The sequence below is a fragment of the Zea mays genome, chromosome 10 (genome assembly GCF_902167145.1).
Source record: "Zea mays cultivar B73 chromosome 10, Zm-B73-REFERENCE-NAM-5.0, whole genome shotgun sequence".
Classification (NCBI taxonomy): domain Eukaryota; kingdom Viridiplantae; phylum Streptophyta; class Magnoliopsida; order Poales; family Poaceae; genus Zea; species Zea mays.
In genome coordinates, this window is record NC_050105.1 from 56,359,981 (window position 1) to 56,374,166 (window position 14,186).

The following is a 14,186-nucleotide window of genomic DNA, read 5'->3' on the forward strand; positions in this document are numbered from 1 at the left end:
AACCAAAATTATTATGATATTGTTCTTTGCCAGTAGCCTTCGTCTCATGGGACAGCTCATGCATGTTGCAGAAGCATTTTGCATTCGGCTCTAAACCTTGGCTTCTCATAGCCCAAATAAAAATCCACATTCTGATGATAGCTTCGGGGGTAATCTGATGAAGGTAAATTTCAAAAGTCTTCAAAACTTCAACTAAAAATTTGTTCAGGGGGAATCGAAGCCCTGCTTTCTTAAAACTCTTGTAGACAACAACTTCGTCTGCTTCGGGCACAGGGGCATTGCTATCCCCCCAGTCCTCATGATAGAAATATCGCGAAAGTATCTACCTTTCATTGCATCAATTTGACTCTGTTTGATGGTTGATTTCCCAAAGATGGTATAACTTGGCCGCCAGGGCCGATCTTTGGCACCTTCGTTTCCACTTTCTAAGTCAAAACTTTCACTATCGCTGGAATCTTCAGATAATCCAGCCAGCATCCCATTGGTAATCTTCTATGTATTTGTCTTCTCCATAGCTTCATAAAACCCGGCCAGTGCAGGGTCAGCAATCTTCTTCCCTTCAGCCATTTAGACAACGGTTGCGCGATTGCCGAAGCTCACAATTCAATCAAAACTTGGAAGAGCAAGAAAATTTAGAACAATGAACACATTATACACGGCTAAAATGGTGCAGCAAATGCTATCAATGCGAGTCCCAATTTATATGCCCAGCGCCTCATAACTTAGAAGGTCCTACGTGTTAGTGTCTTTCGCTATTCTAGCGAAGGGAAGGTGTTTTTTGGACCTTCGGCTAAAGGTCTTTGTTCACGTCGCAGTCTAAATTTGTTACAAAGAAACAAATCAATACTGCGAGGGGCTACTGTTGGGGGCCTTCCTCTTCCGAAGGTTCTAACAAACGTGACTAATCATATGATTTCAGTATGGCATAGACTGTTACAGGAGGCTTCGACTTTGGGATGAAGGTTTTCTCTCATGATAAAGGCATGCGCGATATGAAGATACAACCCGAAGGAGACATGGATGAACATCGAAGCTATGACTGAAGAAGCTTCGGCTCGGTATATTGACGAAGATCAAGGACGAAACCGACCTAAGGAGGAAAGGACTACTTAGTCCTTGATAACTCACATTATGATTTAAAGTGAACATCAAGGACATGAATGTAATTTTGTCCGGGCTGCATCCCGTGCCTATAAATAGATGAACAGTAGCTCCGTACTGTTCACACTGGATTGTAATCACTCTTGTGTCAATCTTGCATCTTCACCTTCTGGCAAGCCGAAGGTATCATTGTAATATAAATATTGTTGATGTTTATTCATGTTTATGATATGAGAATATAAATAACTTACTGAGTCATAATCATTATTTATATTCTTTTGTATTTCATGTACCCTTATTTATATTTGTTCACTGAAATGATGAAGGTATGCCCTTCATGACCTTCGTCCGGAGATCATTATATCCAAAAGGAGATAATGCTTCGAAGGACGAAAGTCTCTAATTATTAACAATCGTGTTGTTTTGTTCTTGATGTATAGCATTTAAGAATAAGGACCAACAGGAAGTTTTTGTTTATACTCACACCACCAAATTAAAGCAAAATCAGTACATTCACTAATGGCAGTGTTGGGGGTCTGCTTCGTCGCCGAAGGTCTTTTAAGAAGAAACACCTTCGAAAGATCAGCACAGAAGCAAATATAGCGTGAAGGTACACGCCGAAGCTACCATCCAGGGAGCTTCGGCATAGCGACGTGCCTTGAAACAAAGGGCTGCACCGACTTAAAGAGGAAAAGACCAATCGGCCCATGATAATTTGTGTCATGATTGTAACTAGTTGTAGAGGGCATAAATGTAATTTTGACTGGGCTGCGTCTCGTGCCTATAAATAGATGAACAGTACCCCTGTACTGTTCACGCTGACTTGTATTCGCTCGTGCGTCACGCTTGGACTTTTACCTTCTGTCAAGCCGAAGGTATAAATGTAATTTAATATTGTTCTTATTCGTCCATGATGATATAATGAAGATATACTCATAATGTTATATGATTATTCATGTTATGTCTCATGTTTCATATGCTTCTTCTTCCATTAACATAAATTGTGATGATGAAGGTACATCCTTCATGACCTTCGTCCGAAGATCGTTATATCCTAAGGGAAATAATTCTTTGAAGGACGAAGGGCATTGACCATTAATTTCTTTTTGTGTTGCCTTGTTCTTAACTCATAGCATTTGAGAACAAGTCCCCAACATTGGCGCCCACCTCCGGTGAACTCACTTCCACTTTTGAGTTGATGGCTTCGTTCAACAACCAAGTGGTAGCACCTTCAGCTATGAAGCTGGTGCTCCCGATAACAGGCAGTTCAAGCTCAGAGCCGGCTAACAAGAAATAGAAGAAAGAAGTGCAGAGAAGGGTGCAACATGTTGGGGTGCAGGGACCCTTCATCAAGTCAAAATGGTCCCACATCCCAATCACCTTCTCCCAGGATGACCTTCAGCTCAAAGATTACCCTCACAATGATGCTATGGTCATATCTTGTGTCATCAAGGAATTTCTGGTCCATAATGTTCTGGTTGATACAGGCAGTGTAGCAGATATCATATTTGTTAAGGCCTTCAGGCAGATGCAAGAGCCAGAAGACAAGATTCATGATGCTACACACCCTCTTTGTGGCTTCGGAGGAAGGCAGATTGTAGCGCTCGGCAAAATCACAATGCCAGTGACCTTTGGCTTCGTCCACAACACAAGGACTGAACAGGTTGTCTTTGACATTGTTGACATGGAGTACCCCTATAATGCAATCATTGGTCAAGGGACACTTAATGCTTTCGAAGCAATACTTCATCCAGCATATTTATGCATGAAGATACCTTTGGAACAAGGGCCCATTGCTGTCCATGGGAGTCAAGAAGCTGCCAGAAGGGCCAAAGGAAACTGGACAGATTCAAAGGCAATTCATAATATAGATGGAGCCGAAGCCTGTCAGTAGTATAAATACAAAAGAGAGAAGGTTGCTTCGGCAGATCAGTCGAAACCTATGCTCCTATGTGAAGAGATAGCAGAACAAAGGGTACTGCTGGGGTCTCAGCTATCTGAAGAGCAGGAGAAGACTTTGCTAAGATTTTTATTCAACAACAAAGATGTCTTTGCTTGGTCAGCTAATGATCTCTGTGGTGTCAACAGAGATGTCATTGAACATTCACTCAATGTGGATCCATCCTTCAGGCCAAGAAAACAAAGGCTTCGGAAAATGTCTGAAGACAAAGTTGAAGGTGCTCGGAACGAAGTGAAGAGACTTCTTAGTGCTGGTGTTATCAGAGAGGTGAAATACCCAGAATGGCTAGCCAATACTGTTATGGTGAAGAAGGCCAATGGCAAATGGAGAATGTGCATTGATTTTACAGATCTCAACAAAGCTTGTCCAAAGGACGAGTTCCCATTGCCAATAATAGACTCTCTAGTAGATGCAGCAGCTTCTTCAGAGCTCATGAGTCTACTGAACTGTTACTCAGCCTATCATCAAATTTGGATGAAGAAGGAAGATGAGCCAGAGACTAGCTTCATAACCCCCAGTGGCACATATTGCTATCTTCGGATGCCTGAGGGGCTTAAAATGCTGGAGGAAGCTTCAGCAGAATGACAGCCAAGGTCCTTCATTCTCAAATAGGCAGGAATGTACTGACCTATGTTGATGATATCATAGTGAAAAGCACGAAGCAAGAAAATCACATTGCTGATTTGCAAGAGACATTTGCTAATTTCATGCAAGCCGACCTGAAATTAAATCCAGAAAAGTGTGTTTTTGGGGTAAAGAAGGGCAAGTTCCTTGGCTGTTTAGTATCAACGAAGGGAATTGAAGCCAACCCAAGCAAGATTGAAGTTATCCTTCGGATGGAGCTGCCAAGCACAAAGAAAGGGGCTCAACGGCTGGCAGTAGACTAGCATCATTAAACAGATTAATATCCAGATCAACAGAAAGAAATATGCCATTCTTTGAAATACTGAAGTCAGCCGAAGTTTTTCAATGGGGCCCGGCTCATCAAAAAGCCTTCGAAGAGTTGAAGCAATATTTGATTGATTTAACAACATTAACTCCACCTTCGCCAGGGGCTCCATTGCTCTTATATGTGACAACTTCGCACTCTACAGTTAGTGCGGCGCTTGTGCAGGAGAAGCTAGATGGTCAAGTCAAAAAGCAGGCTCCAGTGTACTTCGTCTCCGAAGTTTTAAGTTTATCAAAGAAAAATTATACAGAGTTGGAGAAGGTGTTGTATGCTGTGTTAATGGCCTCCAGGAAGCTTCAACATTATTTTCAAGCATATCACATAATTGTTCCTTCGTCACAACCTCTGAAGGACATAATGAGGAACAGAGAAGCTACTGGAAGGATTGGAAAATGGGCTGCGGAGCTTAACGAATTCACTATTAACTATGTGCATAGATCCTCAATTCAGTCCCAGGCGTTAGCAGACTTCATCGCTGATTGGACGCCAGGGGCTCAAGAAGAAGAAATAAACAAAGACGCCGAAGCTTGGACAGTGCTCTACGATGGTTCCTGGGGAACCTTCGGTGCAGGAGCGGCTGCTGTCCTAGTTGTGCCTTCAAAAGTCAAAACATGTTATGCAGCAAGGCTTGATTTTAGTTGCACAAATAATATTGCTAAATACGAAGCACTTCTGTTGGGGCTTTGGAAGCTAAGGGCAATGGGAATAAGAAGGGCCATCCTGAAAACTAATTCTCAAGTCATTTCTGACCATATACACAAAAGTAGCAAGGCAAGAGACCCGAAGCTCGAAAAATATCTGGATACAGTTCGAAGGTTGGAGGCTTCTTTCGAAGGTTTTTCTGTCAAGAATATTCCAAGAGGAGAAAATGAGCATGCAGATCTGCTAGCCAAGTCAGCAGCATAGGGGCTCCCTCTACCTTCGGAAGTATTTTTCGAAACAATAAAGGCACCTTCGGTTGAACTCATGGAGAGAGCAGTGCTTGCAATTTCCCCAGTACATAGTGAAGATTGGAGGACTGAAATTATATCTTTCCTCCAAGGTAATTGTCTTTCGGATGACGAAGCTTATAATAAGAGAATGGAAGCAAGGACAAGACCATATGTGATAATAGAAGGGGAATTATATAAACATGGAGTCTGTTCTCCACTCCTCAAGTGTTTATTAAGAGCTGAAGGTATTAAATTAATGAAGGAGATACATGCAGGTCTGTGTAGATCTCATATTGGGTCTAGGCCCTTGCTGGGAAAAGTGTTTAGACAAGTATTTTATTGGCCGAAGGCAGCTTCGGATGCAGCAGAGCTAGTTCAAAAATGTGAAAATTGTCAAAAATGTGCAAGAGACCAGAAACAACCTTCATCTCTCACCCAGCTAATATAGCCTACTTGGCCATTGCAAAGATGGGGCCTAGATTTGTTAGGCCCACTTCCACCAGCGCGGGGTAATTTGAAATATGTTGTGGTGGTTGTAGAATATTTTTCTAAGTGGATTGAAGCAAAGCCTTAGGCTATAATAACTTCGGTTACAGTCCCGAAATTCTTCTGGCAAAATATTGTTTGTCGCTTCGGCGTGTCGAAGGCCATAACTGTAGACAATGGAACACAGTTTGATGTTGAAACGTTCAAAGATTTATGTGACCAAATTGGCACAAAGATTCATTTTGCATCAGTAAGGCACCCATAATCAAATGGACTGGTAGAAAGAGCAAATGACATTATAATGACAGGAATAATGAAGTTAATCTTCAATCAGCCTAGAGAAAAGTGGCCAGATGAGTTGATTAAAGTGGTGTGGAGTCACAATACAACCATATCAAGATCAACAGGTTTTACACCTTTTAAACTATTATTTGGTGACGAAGTTATAACTCCAGAAGAAGCTAAAGCAGGGTCCATAAAGAACAGCAACTTCGGCAGAAGACGAAGCTGATTATCACGTAGCAAAAGATACTATAGAAGGGACCAGACTTCAGGTTGTGGAGAACATCAATAAATACCAAGCCGAAACAATAAAATGGTGTGACAGAAAAGTCCGGTTGAAAAATATTAAGCCAGGGCATTTGGTGCTTCGGAGAGTGGCCAATCCGGACACAGTAGGCAAATTGCAGCTGAAGTGGGAAGCACCTTTCTGGTGGTATCTTTGTCGAGGCCCGGTTCTTACAGATTGAAGGATATGGACGGCAACGACATACCTAGATCTTGGAACGCGGATGAGCTTCGGCGATATTATGTGTAATTTCATGTAATTTTTTTTCATTTTTTCTATGTCACCATTTTCCTTTCCAAAGGGGGAGAAAGGTTTTTAATGGGGCCATAGCTTGTAATTTTTTCTTTCTTATTTAGCTCCATGAGAGCCAAATCCCCCAAAAAGAATGTAAAATGTAAAATCTGAGCACGCACCATCGAGTGCAGAGAAAAAAGCAGGGAGAAGCTCAAAAGTCATCCCCAAGGGGATGCAGAGCATGACGAAGCTACAAAAAGTTGTTCCTAAGGGAGCGCAACGTAAGTTTTCTGCTCAAAAGTCGTTCCTAAGGGAATGCAGAGCCAAATACCGCCGAAATATAAGGCGAAGAAGTTCGAAAGTCGTTCCTAAGGGGATGCAAAACTTATACCGCCGAAATAGAAGGTGAAGAAGCTCAAAAGACGTTCCTAAGGGGATGCAAAGCTTAAGACTCAAAAGACGTTCCTGAGGGGATGCAGAGTCTGGGTATGGCTTCGTATGCGTGTGTTTGGACATTCATTTGCACATTACATCACATCATTCATTGCATTCATACATATTCATTTAGACATTCGTAGGATCATCATCATCATAACATAGAGTACAAACAAATGCTTCGGCTCTGATGACAAGGCTTCGATGAGTATAAAGAAGCAAAGTTATGCTTCGCTGTGTACGAAAAGAAGGGAAGGTGTTTTTCGCCTTCGGCTCAAAAAATACAAGTTTCGTTCACATCAAAGCAATTCATACACAGATGGAAAGGTAAAAATATATTACAAGGTATGGACAAATTTACAGAGCAATGTTTCATTCCTAAATTACAATATCTTTTACAAAGATAATTCAAATTTCTCTAGAGCTTTTTGCAGCAGCTTCATCAGTATCCGTCAAGCTTCGGATCATTGACCTTCGGCTTCGCCATCCTGTACATAACAAAGCGGTATAAGGTAAATAGAAATCTCAGGAGAAGGTAAGCAACAGGTACAAGTTTAATACCGGCTTAAGATGACTTCGAGCTTCATCACCAGCTAAGTTCCGCCTACCCTTCGTCCAAATTTGAGTTATGAATCTATTTCCAATGCTTCGGGCCAGGCTGGGGATGTTAGTTAAATCCGCTGGTGATAGGCTGAAGTTCGGCCTATTTACGATCTTTCCGTGCGTGCAACCAGCCTTCATACAAGCTACAGCTGTGCCGCGAGAAGCTAGCAGGGCACAGAAGTCACCATGCCTAGCTATAACTTCGTCAAGCGCCTCAACTTCGCCCTCAATATGTTCGAAGGTGCTTGGCAGGTCTTCAACCGAAGGTTCAAATTTTTCAGAACTGGCTCCCACTGAGTTTAAGACCTGTTTCAGCCGTTGCACGCAGCGGTTGCCGAAGTTTAGGCATTTGTCCTGAAGCTCCTTCAAGGATTTTTGCAAATTCGAACTTTTTCGACTTTGGCTTCAAGCTTCGCATCAAAATTCTTCTTTTCTTGCTCGAAGCTTTCTGATTTTAGGAGGAGTTCACTGTTTATTCTGGCAATTTCGGCTTGGGCTTCTGCCAGTGAACCCTCCATTGTTTGAAGAAGAAAATCTTTCTTTTCAAGAGCAGCTTCATGATCTTTGATTTTACTTTCCAAGCCCTCAATTATAACCTCATGCTTCTTATCTTCGAGGTCCTGTTGCATCCTCAAGGCTTTACTTAGTAGCATACTCTGTGCAAAATAACCTTCATCAGAAATCACCTTCATCGCAAAACAATAAAAAGTTGAGGGAAAAATTTTACCTTAAAATTAGAATAGAATAAGCTGCTGACGATATGCTGTCGTCGGTAGCTGCTGATGTCAGCCTCAAGCTTCGGAAAACCAACACTCTTTGACAGAGTGCTGATAATCTTCGCTCTAGTTCGATCTCGAATACATCCTAAGGCTTCTTCGTTAATTTCGCCAAAGAGCATCGCTCCTGGCTAGTAGCCACAGGATATAGCATACTCCTGTAGCTCCTCTTTCACAGCCTTGGATAATTCTTGACCAATTATATTTTGAAAATTGAAGCCTTTTTCTTCTGAAATATCTTCGGCAATTTCCTTCCCTTTTTCAGGCACTGTGGCCAGGACTTCTTCTATAGAAGCAGGAGTCTCCTCCGCAGCCAAATCCAAGAGCACTTTATCGATAGCAGATAATGTACTCTCCAGGTTGGTAGCTTCGGCAGTCGCAGCTTCGGCAGAAGCAACAACTTCGGCAGCTGGTGTTATTTTTGACGCTGAGGTTGGTGGTGGCGTTTCCTCAATAGCTTGCATAACAGTAACAATCCTTCGCTTTTTTGGCCCAACCGCCTTCTTCGCTGCCGAAGGCTCGTCCTTCTTTTGTAAAAGCTTCGTTAGTTGCGGCCCCAGTGGACTTAGTAGCTTGATAGGTAAGGATTCGGTCATTACCTTTAAAATTTCTTCTACTTCAGCAGCAGAAGGTGTTGAAGGAGTTTCTTCTTCTATCTCACTTGTTTTTGGCTCTGGAGTTGCAACCCTTCTCTTCTTCGAAATAGCCACATTCGGCTCAGGATTGGATTTTCTCTTTTTCAGAGCTTCTTCGTCCTCTTTCACCATCCTAGCAGCCTGTCTGCCCAGAACACTGACAACCCTTTTTCTCTTTGGCCCTTCGACACCCTTGCTTAGTCATTCATAGTTAGGGTATTCAAAGTTTAAAGCGTCCATTACCCAATTTAACCTTCGTTTTGGCCGGGTGAAGGCTGTGGTCATCAATTGATCTTCTTTTCTGGTATAATTACCCAAAATTTCGTTACACATAGTTTCAATCATTTCTAGCCACTCTTGGCAAGGCTCTTTGAATTGTTTCTCAAATTTGAAGCGATAGGGCAATCGAACAATTTCATTCTTCTTCCTTGTCCCTTTCAGCTTCGGCATACTCCATGCACTCAACGTTGGAGACACCCTGTTGGCCAGGTATTCTTGCACTAGATCTCTAGTGCTGATCTGTTCAGCCACCACCCTGAATTCTGCTACAACTTGTTGACATGGTGACCCCGACGTCATGCGGCACAGGGGCCTGGTCAGTCCGAAGCTTAAACTCAGTGGGCTCATGATCATCGTATCCAACTTCTCCCTCTTCTTCTCATCGGCCTGGATATAGAACCACTCACTTTTCCAGCCGGTTGGCCACTTGGTGCGATAACTGAGCACCGGAGCCTTCGTATCCTTGCGATATGCGAAGTTATAACAACCGAAATTTTCATGTAGCCCGTCTTCTCTGGCCTTCATCTGATAATGTAGCTCATACACTCGACAGAAAGCTTCAGCATTTGGGTCCATTCCTTGGCTTCGAAGGGCCTAGATGAAGATGCTGAGCCTAATGATAGCGTTAGGGGTCAGCTGATGAAGATATATTTCATAATTATCCAAAACTTCCCCAATCATCTCGTTCAAGGGAAACCGTAATCCTGCTCTGAAAAAACTTTTGTAAACTACTACTTTGTCATCTTTCGGCTTTGGAGTGGTTTCTTCTCCGGCAAAACGAATAAGCTTTTTCTCAGTTTCTCCGAAATAGCCCAGCTTCATCATCATGGGCACATCGGCCTCAGAGATAGTAGATTTTTCAAAATCCAAGTGGCTGGGTTTTGATGGGATCAGAGTGTTATAGTCTTCCTCTTCTTCATCAACATTTTCTTCTTTGATGTCAGCTTGTTCAACTTAGGCAGTAGGTCCACCTTCGTCAATAGCTCCCTCCGTCACAACCAATCCCGATTGTCTCATGACTTTGGAGATCGGGGCTGTCTCGGTGGCTTCGGTCTCCTCTCCTTCACGGGTCACCCTTGCAGTTGAGCGTACTCTGGCCATCTGATGTTGAATTTCTTACAGTTTTTACGAAGCTGATGTTTTTACAGTTTTTTGACAAAGCTCCCTCTTTTGACGAAGCTAATCCAAGATGATGGTTTGCTCAAGAATGCAGTGAAAAAGCTTCGCCTACGGTTAAATTTTTCAACAGCACAACAGTGCAATGGCAATGAATGCAGTGGTAACTTCACACCTACCCGTCTGTTTATATAGTGCTGCAGGTGGGAAGGTGAATCGCCAAGTTGCCCGCACCAATTGAACAGTTACCCGCACCCGCTGAACGGTGGACCACTCGATGCTTGGGAGGTGAATCGCCAGACTGTGCGTACCCGCCACATGGTGGGCCACCTCGCGCTCGGAATATTTTAAATCGTTTCTCGGCAATGAGCTCAGGGAAGGTGTTTTTCGGACCTTCGGCATTCTGAAGCCTTGGAGATTTTTCACGGATCAAGCTCGTTACGAAAAACGATCTAACACCACGAAGGGCTACTGTTGGGGGTCTGCTTCATCACCGAAGGTCTTTTAAGAAGAAACACCTTCGGAAGATCAGCACAGAAGCAAATATAGCGCGAAGGTACACACCGAAGCTACCATCCAGGGAGCTTTGGCATAGCGACGTGCCTTGAAACGAAGGGTTGCACCGACTTAAAGAGGAAAATACCAATTGGCCCATGATAATTTGTGTCATGATTGTAACTAGTTGTAGAGGGCATAAATGTAATTTTAACCGGGCTGCGTCTCGTGCCTATAAATAGATGAACAGTACCCCTATACTGTTCACGCTGACTTGTATTCGCTCGTGCGTCACGCTTGGACTTTTACCTTCTGTCAAGCCGAAGGTATAAATGTAATTTAATATTGTTCTTATTCGTCCATGATGATATAATGAAGATATACTCATAATGTCATATGATTATTCATGTTATGTCTCATGTTTCATATGCTTCTTCTTCCATTAACATATATTGTGATGATGAATGTACGTCCTTCATGACCTTCATCCGAAGATCGTTATATCCTAAGGGAAATAATTCTTCGAAGGACGAAGGGCATTGACCATTAATTTCTTTTTGTGTTGCCTTGTTCTTAACTCATAGCATTTGAGAACAAGTCCCCAACAGGCAGCCTTAACTTGGGTATTAGCAGGAATATCATGGCATGAAAATTTTTGTTCTACCTCCAATTCCCAATCAAGATATGCAGCCAACAGGTAGAACTAGTGAAAGATTGGATGAGCGATTGCCTGGAGAAATAGAAACCTGCTCATCGTAGAAATATGTGGAGTTCTGGGTAGGCTGCACTCAAATCAAGGATTAGCACGATCAAACAATAATCCAAAGTTGAATTATAGTGCAAAAGACAAAATTATGTTGCTGGCAACAAGTGCAAAGGACGGATGAGAAACAAACAACTGCAATGCAGAATTACAGAGAAAGGGGAGCAAGAGTATGCAGAAAAACTTCTCGGCGCCAGTACACTGTCTTAATGATTTTTTTAATTTTTTTGGAGCAATCATCGAGCGCTACGTCGGGTGAACTGTATAGAACTTTTCGGGAGCTTTCCGGAAAAATGAGCACTGCAGTCGGAGTTATGAGCGAAAAGTTATGGTCGTTTTACTACAGGACGTCCGAATCCGCTGGAACTTTTGAACGAAAACAATCGAGATTAGACAATCGCTTTGTATCTTATCCCCTTTTTTCGGTTTGTTCTCTGGTTCTATCCTTTCCTTTCCTTTTTTTCTTTTCCATTTTTTCTTTTCCCTTTCTTTTTCTGTTTTTTATGTAACCGAAGGAGAAAAATAAGGAAGCGGTGTTGACTTGGTGCGTGGCGTGATCAAACGGAAGATGGTGGCGGCACACTAGGGTTTGAAAAGTGGAAGAAAGAAGGATCGCGAAATAAAACACAATGCAACCAACAACAAATGATGCGACAACACACAAATTCAACAATGCAAATTATTGAAAGAAAGTGTGAGGCTTAAAAGGGTGCTGGGATAAGGTCTAACATGAATTCTAATGTGGTTTCATGGACTATAGGAGATGAAAAACACTCGATAAACTCACCGATCAACCTGGAAATCTGATACCACTTGATAAGGCTGAAGTGCCTGATCTTTCGGTGAGTGGAGATAATTTCGATCTGGTGGAAGATGACCCTCACGATCTGAGTACGACGAGCAAGCCCGAGCGCCAATGCAATCGCTGAACCAACTCCATGTGGTTACCGACCTTGCTGGTGCAAGATCAACCTGATCACGAAGATCGTTTCCTGCACGCAATCGAAGAACAGACAAGAAAAAGATACGAGCAATCTAATCTATTACTTGAGGGTGGAGTTCTGAATACACGAAGACAATGCTAATCTGTGCGTGTTCGGGAATAGCTAAGGCTAATGTAAAACAAAACTCAAGGAACAAAAGGAGGCACAACTCCTGGAAAAACACAACCCTAGGGTGGCCCATCCTAGGTCCTCCACCATGGGCCGCAGTTGGACTGATCGTCTATTCTTCTGGTCCCTCATTATTCAGTAGCATGACGGAGTTAAGATCTCTTGCACGGGCCCGTGTGATTGGCCCAACTAATGAAAGAAGTGGCGCCTGAGGTGGAGTTGGCCCAACTGAGGAGGGAAGTGGTGCCTGAGGTGGAGGTGCTGCTAGTGTAGTCGTACTCGTGTTGCAGTTCATGTCCTCATCACACCATGTCTCGGTTATGCTCCGTGGCCCACCTATGGTGCCCCTAATGGGATGCCCACAAGGCGCTCAGTGGGCCTCAGTCGAACGCAACAGAAGACGATCGAAGGAGGACGTTGCACGGGTGCAAGGACTCTAAAGTTGGTCGGCACGTACAAAAGATATCCGAAGACCCGAACAACCACCGATAGCATAGGCACGAACATAGCAGAAGCAGGCACACATAGATTGTGAGCAATGCTGTTACGTTGTACCTCCGCTTCAGTCGACAATAAGGTCAAAGGGGAGCTCCTACAAAAAGGAGAGATCAATATGAGAGAGAGGGCATCTGCACCATCCTCGTTTTCTTCATCTTTTGTAATCATCAAGCAATACATCCACTAGAAACTCATATAACATAGGGTATTACGCGATCGAGCGGCCCGAACATGTCTAACTCTCTTTGTCCCGGCGTGCTACGCACAAACCATTGAGCTGTGATCAACGTTGACGTCCTCCCAAAAGCACTACGTGGTATGCCTTGTAGTGCACCATCGGTACCAAACACCGACAAATGAGGCCAATAATCTAAATTCATATCATTCAATTAATTGGTCGTGTTTACTTTATTACTAACAGTGGCATTGCACATAATTCATATATGATCAATTGATTCTTCATATACGCCTCAGCTGTTGAAGCAACTAGCATGCTAGGACCGATTTGCATTAGGCTAGATAGTTTGGACTTTAGGGGAAGATATGAAACACTGTCATATGAAAATATATCAAGAACCACTTGTTATTAATTAATAATCAAATACATTTTTCCATGAGTAATAATGTACAATGCATCTATATATATTATATGTAAAGTTAGAACATAAAAAGTTAAACTGCTTGCTAGGACGGGATCTAGCCGCGCATGTCGTCCGCGTTGTTGATGAAGATGTTGTTCACGTGCTCGACGTCGTTGCACCAGAGGTGGTCCCACGCGCAGCAGTTGGGCAGCAGTGTGGTCCACGTCAACGACATCACTAGGTTGCCTAGTGTCTGCTTCACGCTCAGCAGCTTGTGCAGGTCGTGAGGTGAGCAGGATCGCGCCAGCAATGCGGACGCTGCTACAAGCAGCAAGACAACGAGGAAGGTGGTGGTGGTGGACGCCATCGTGCGCTGGAACCTAGGAAGATGGCTGCACATATCATAGCGATGTTTGTCTTTCTGGATCTATGTTTTATATTAATTTTTAACTTATGTGGTAACACACGAGCACATATATATATGATTAATAATTTTTTGTCTCGTCTTTCAGTCTTAATCTACGTAATTAGTTTTTATAATTAGACTATATTTAATATATGTAGTTGTCATTAAAACATTCGATGTGATACAAACTAATTCAATAGAACCAAACACCCTCATTAAATGTGATGAAAGATCGAACCTCGTCTCCATCACCCGTG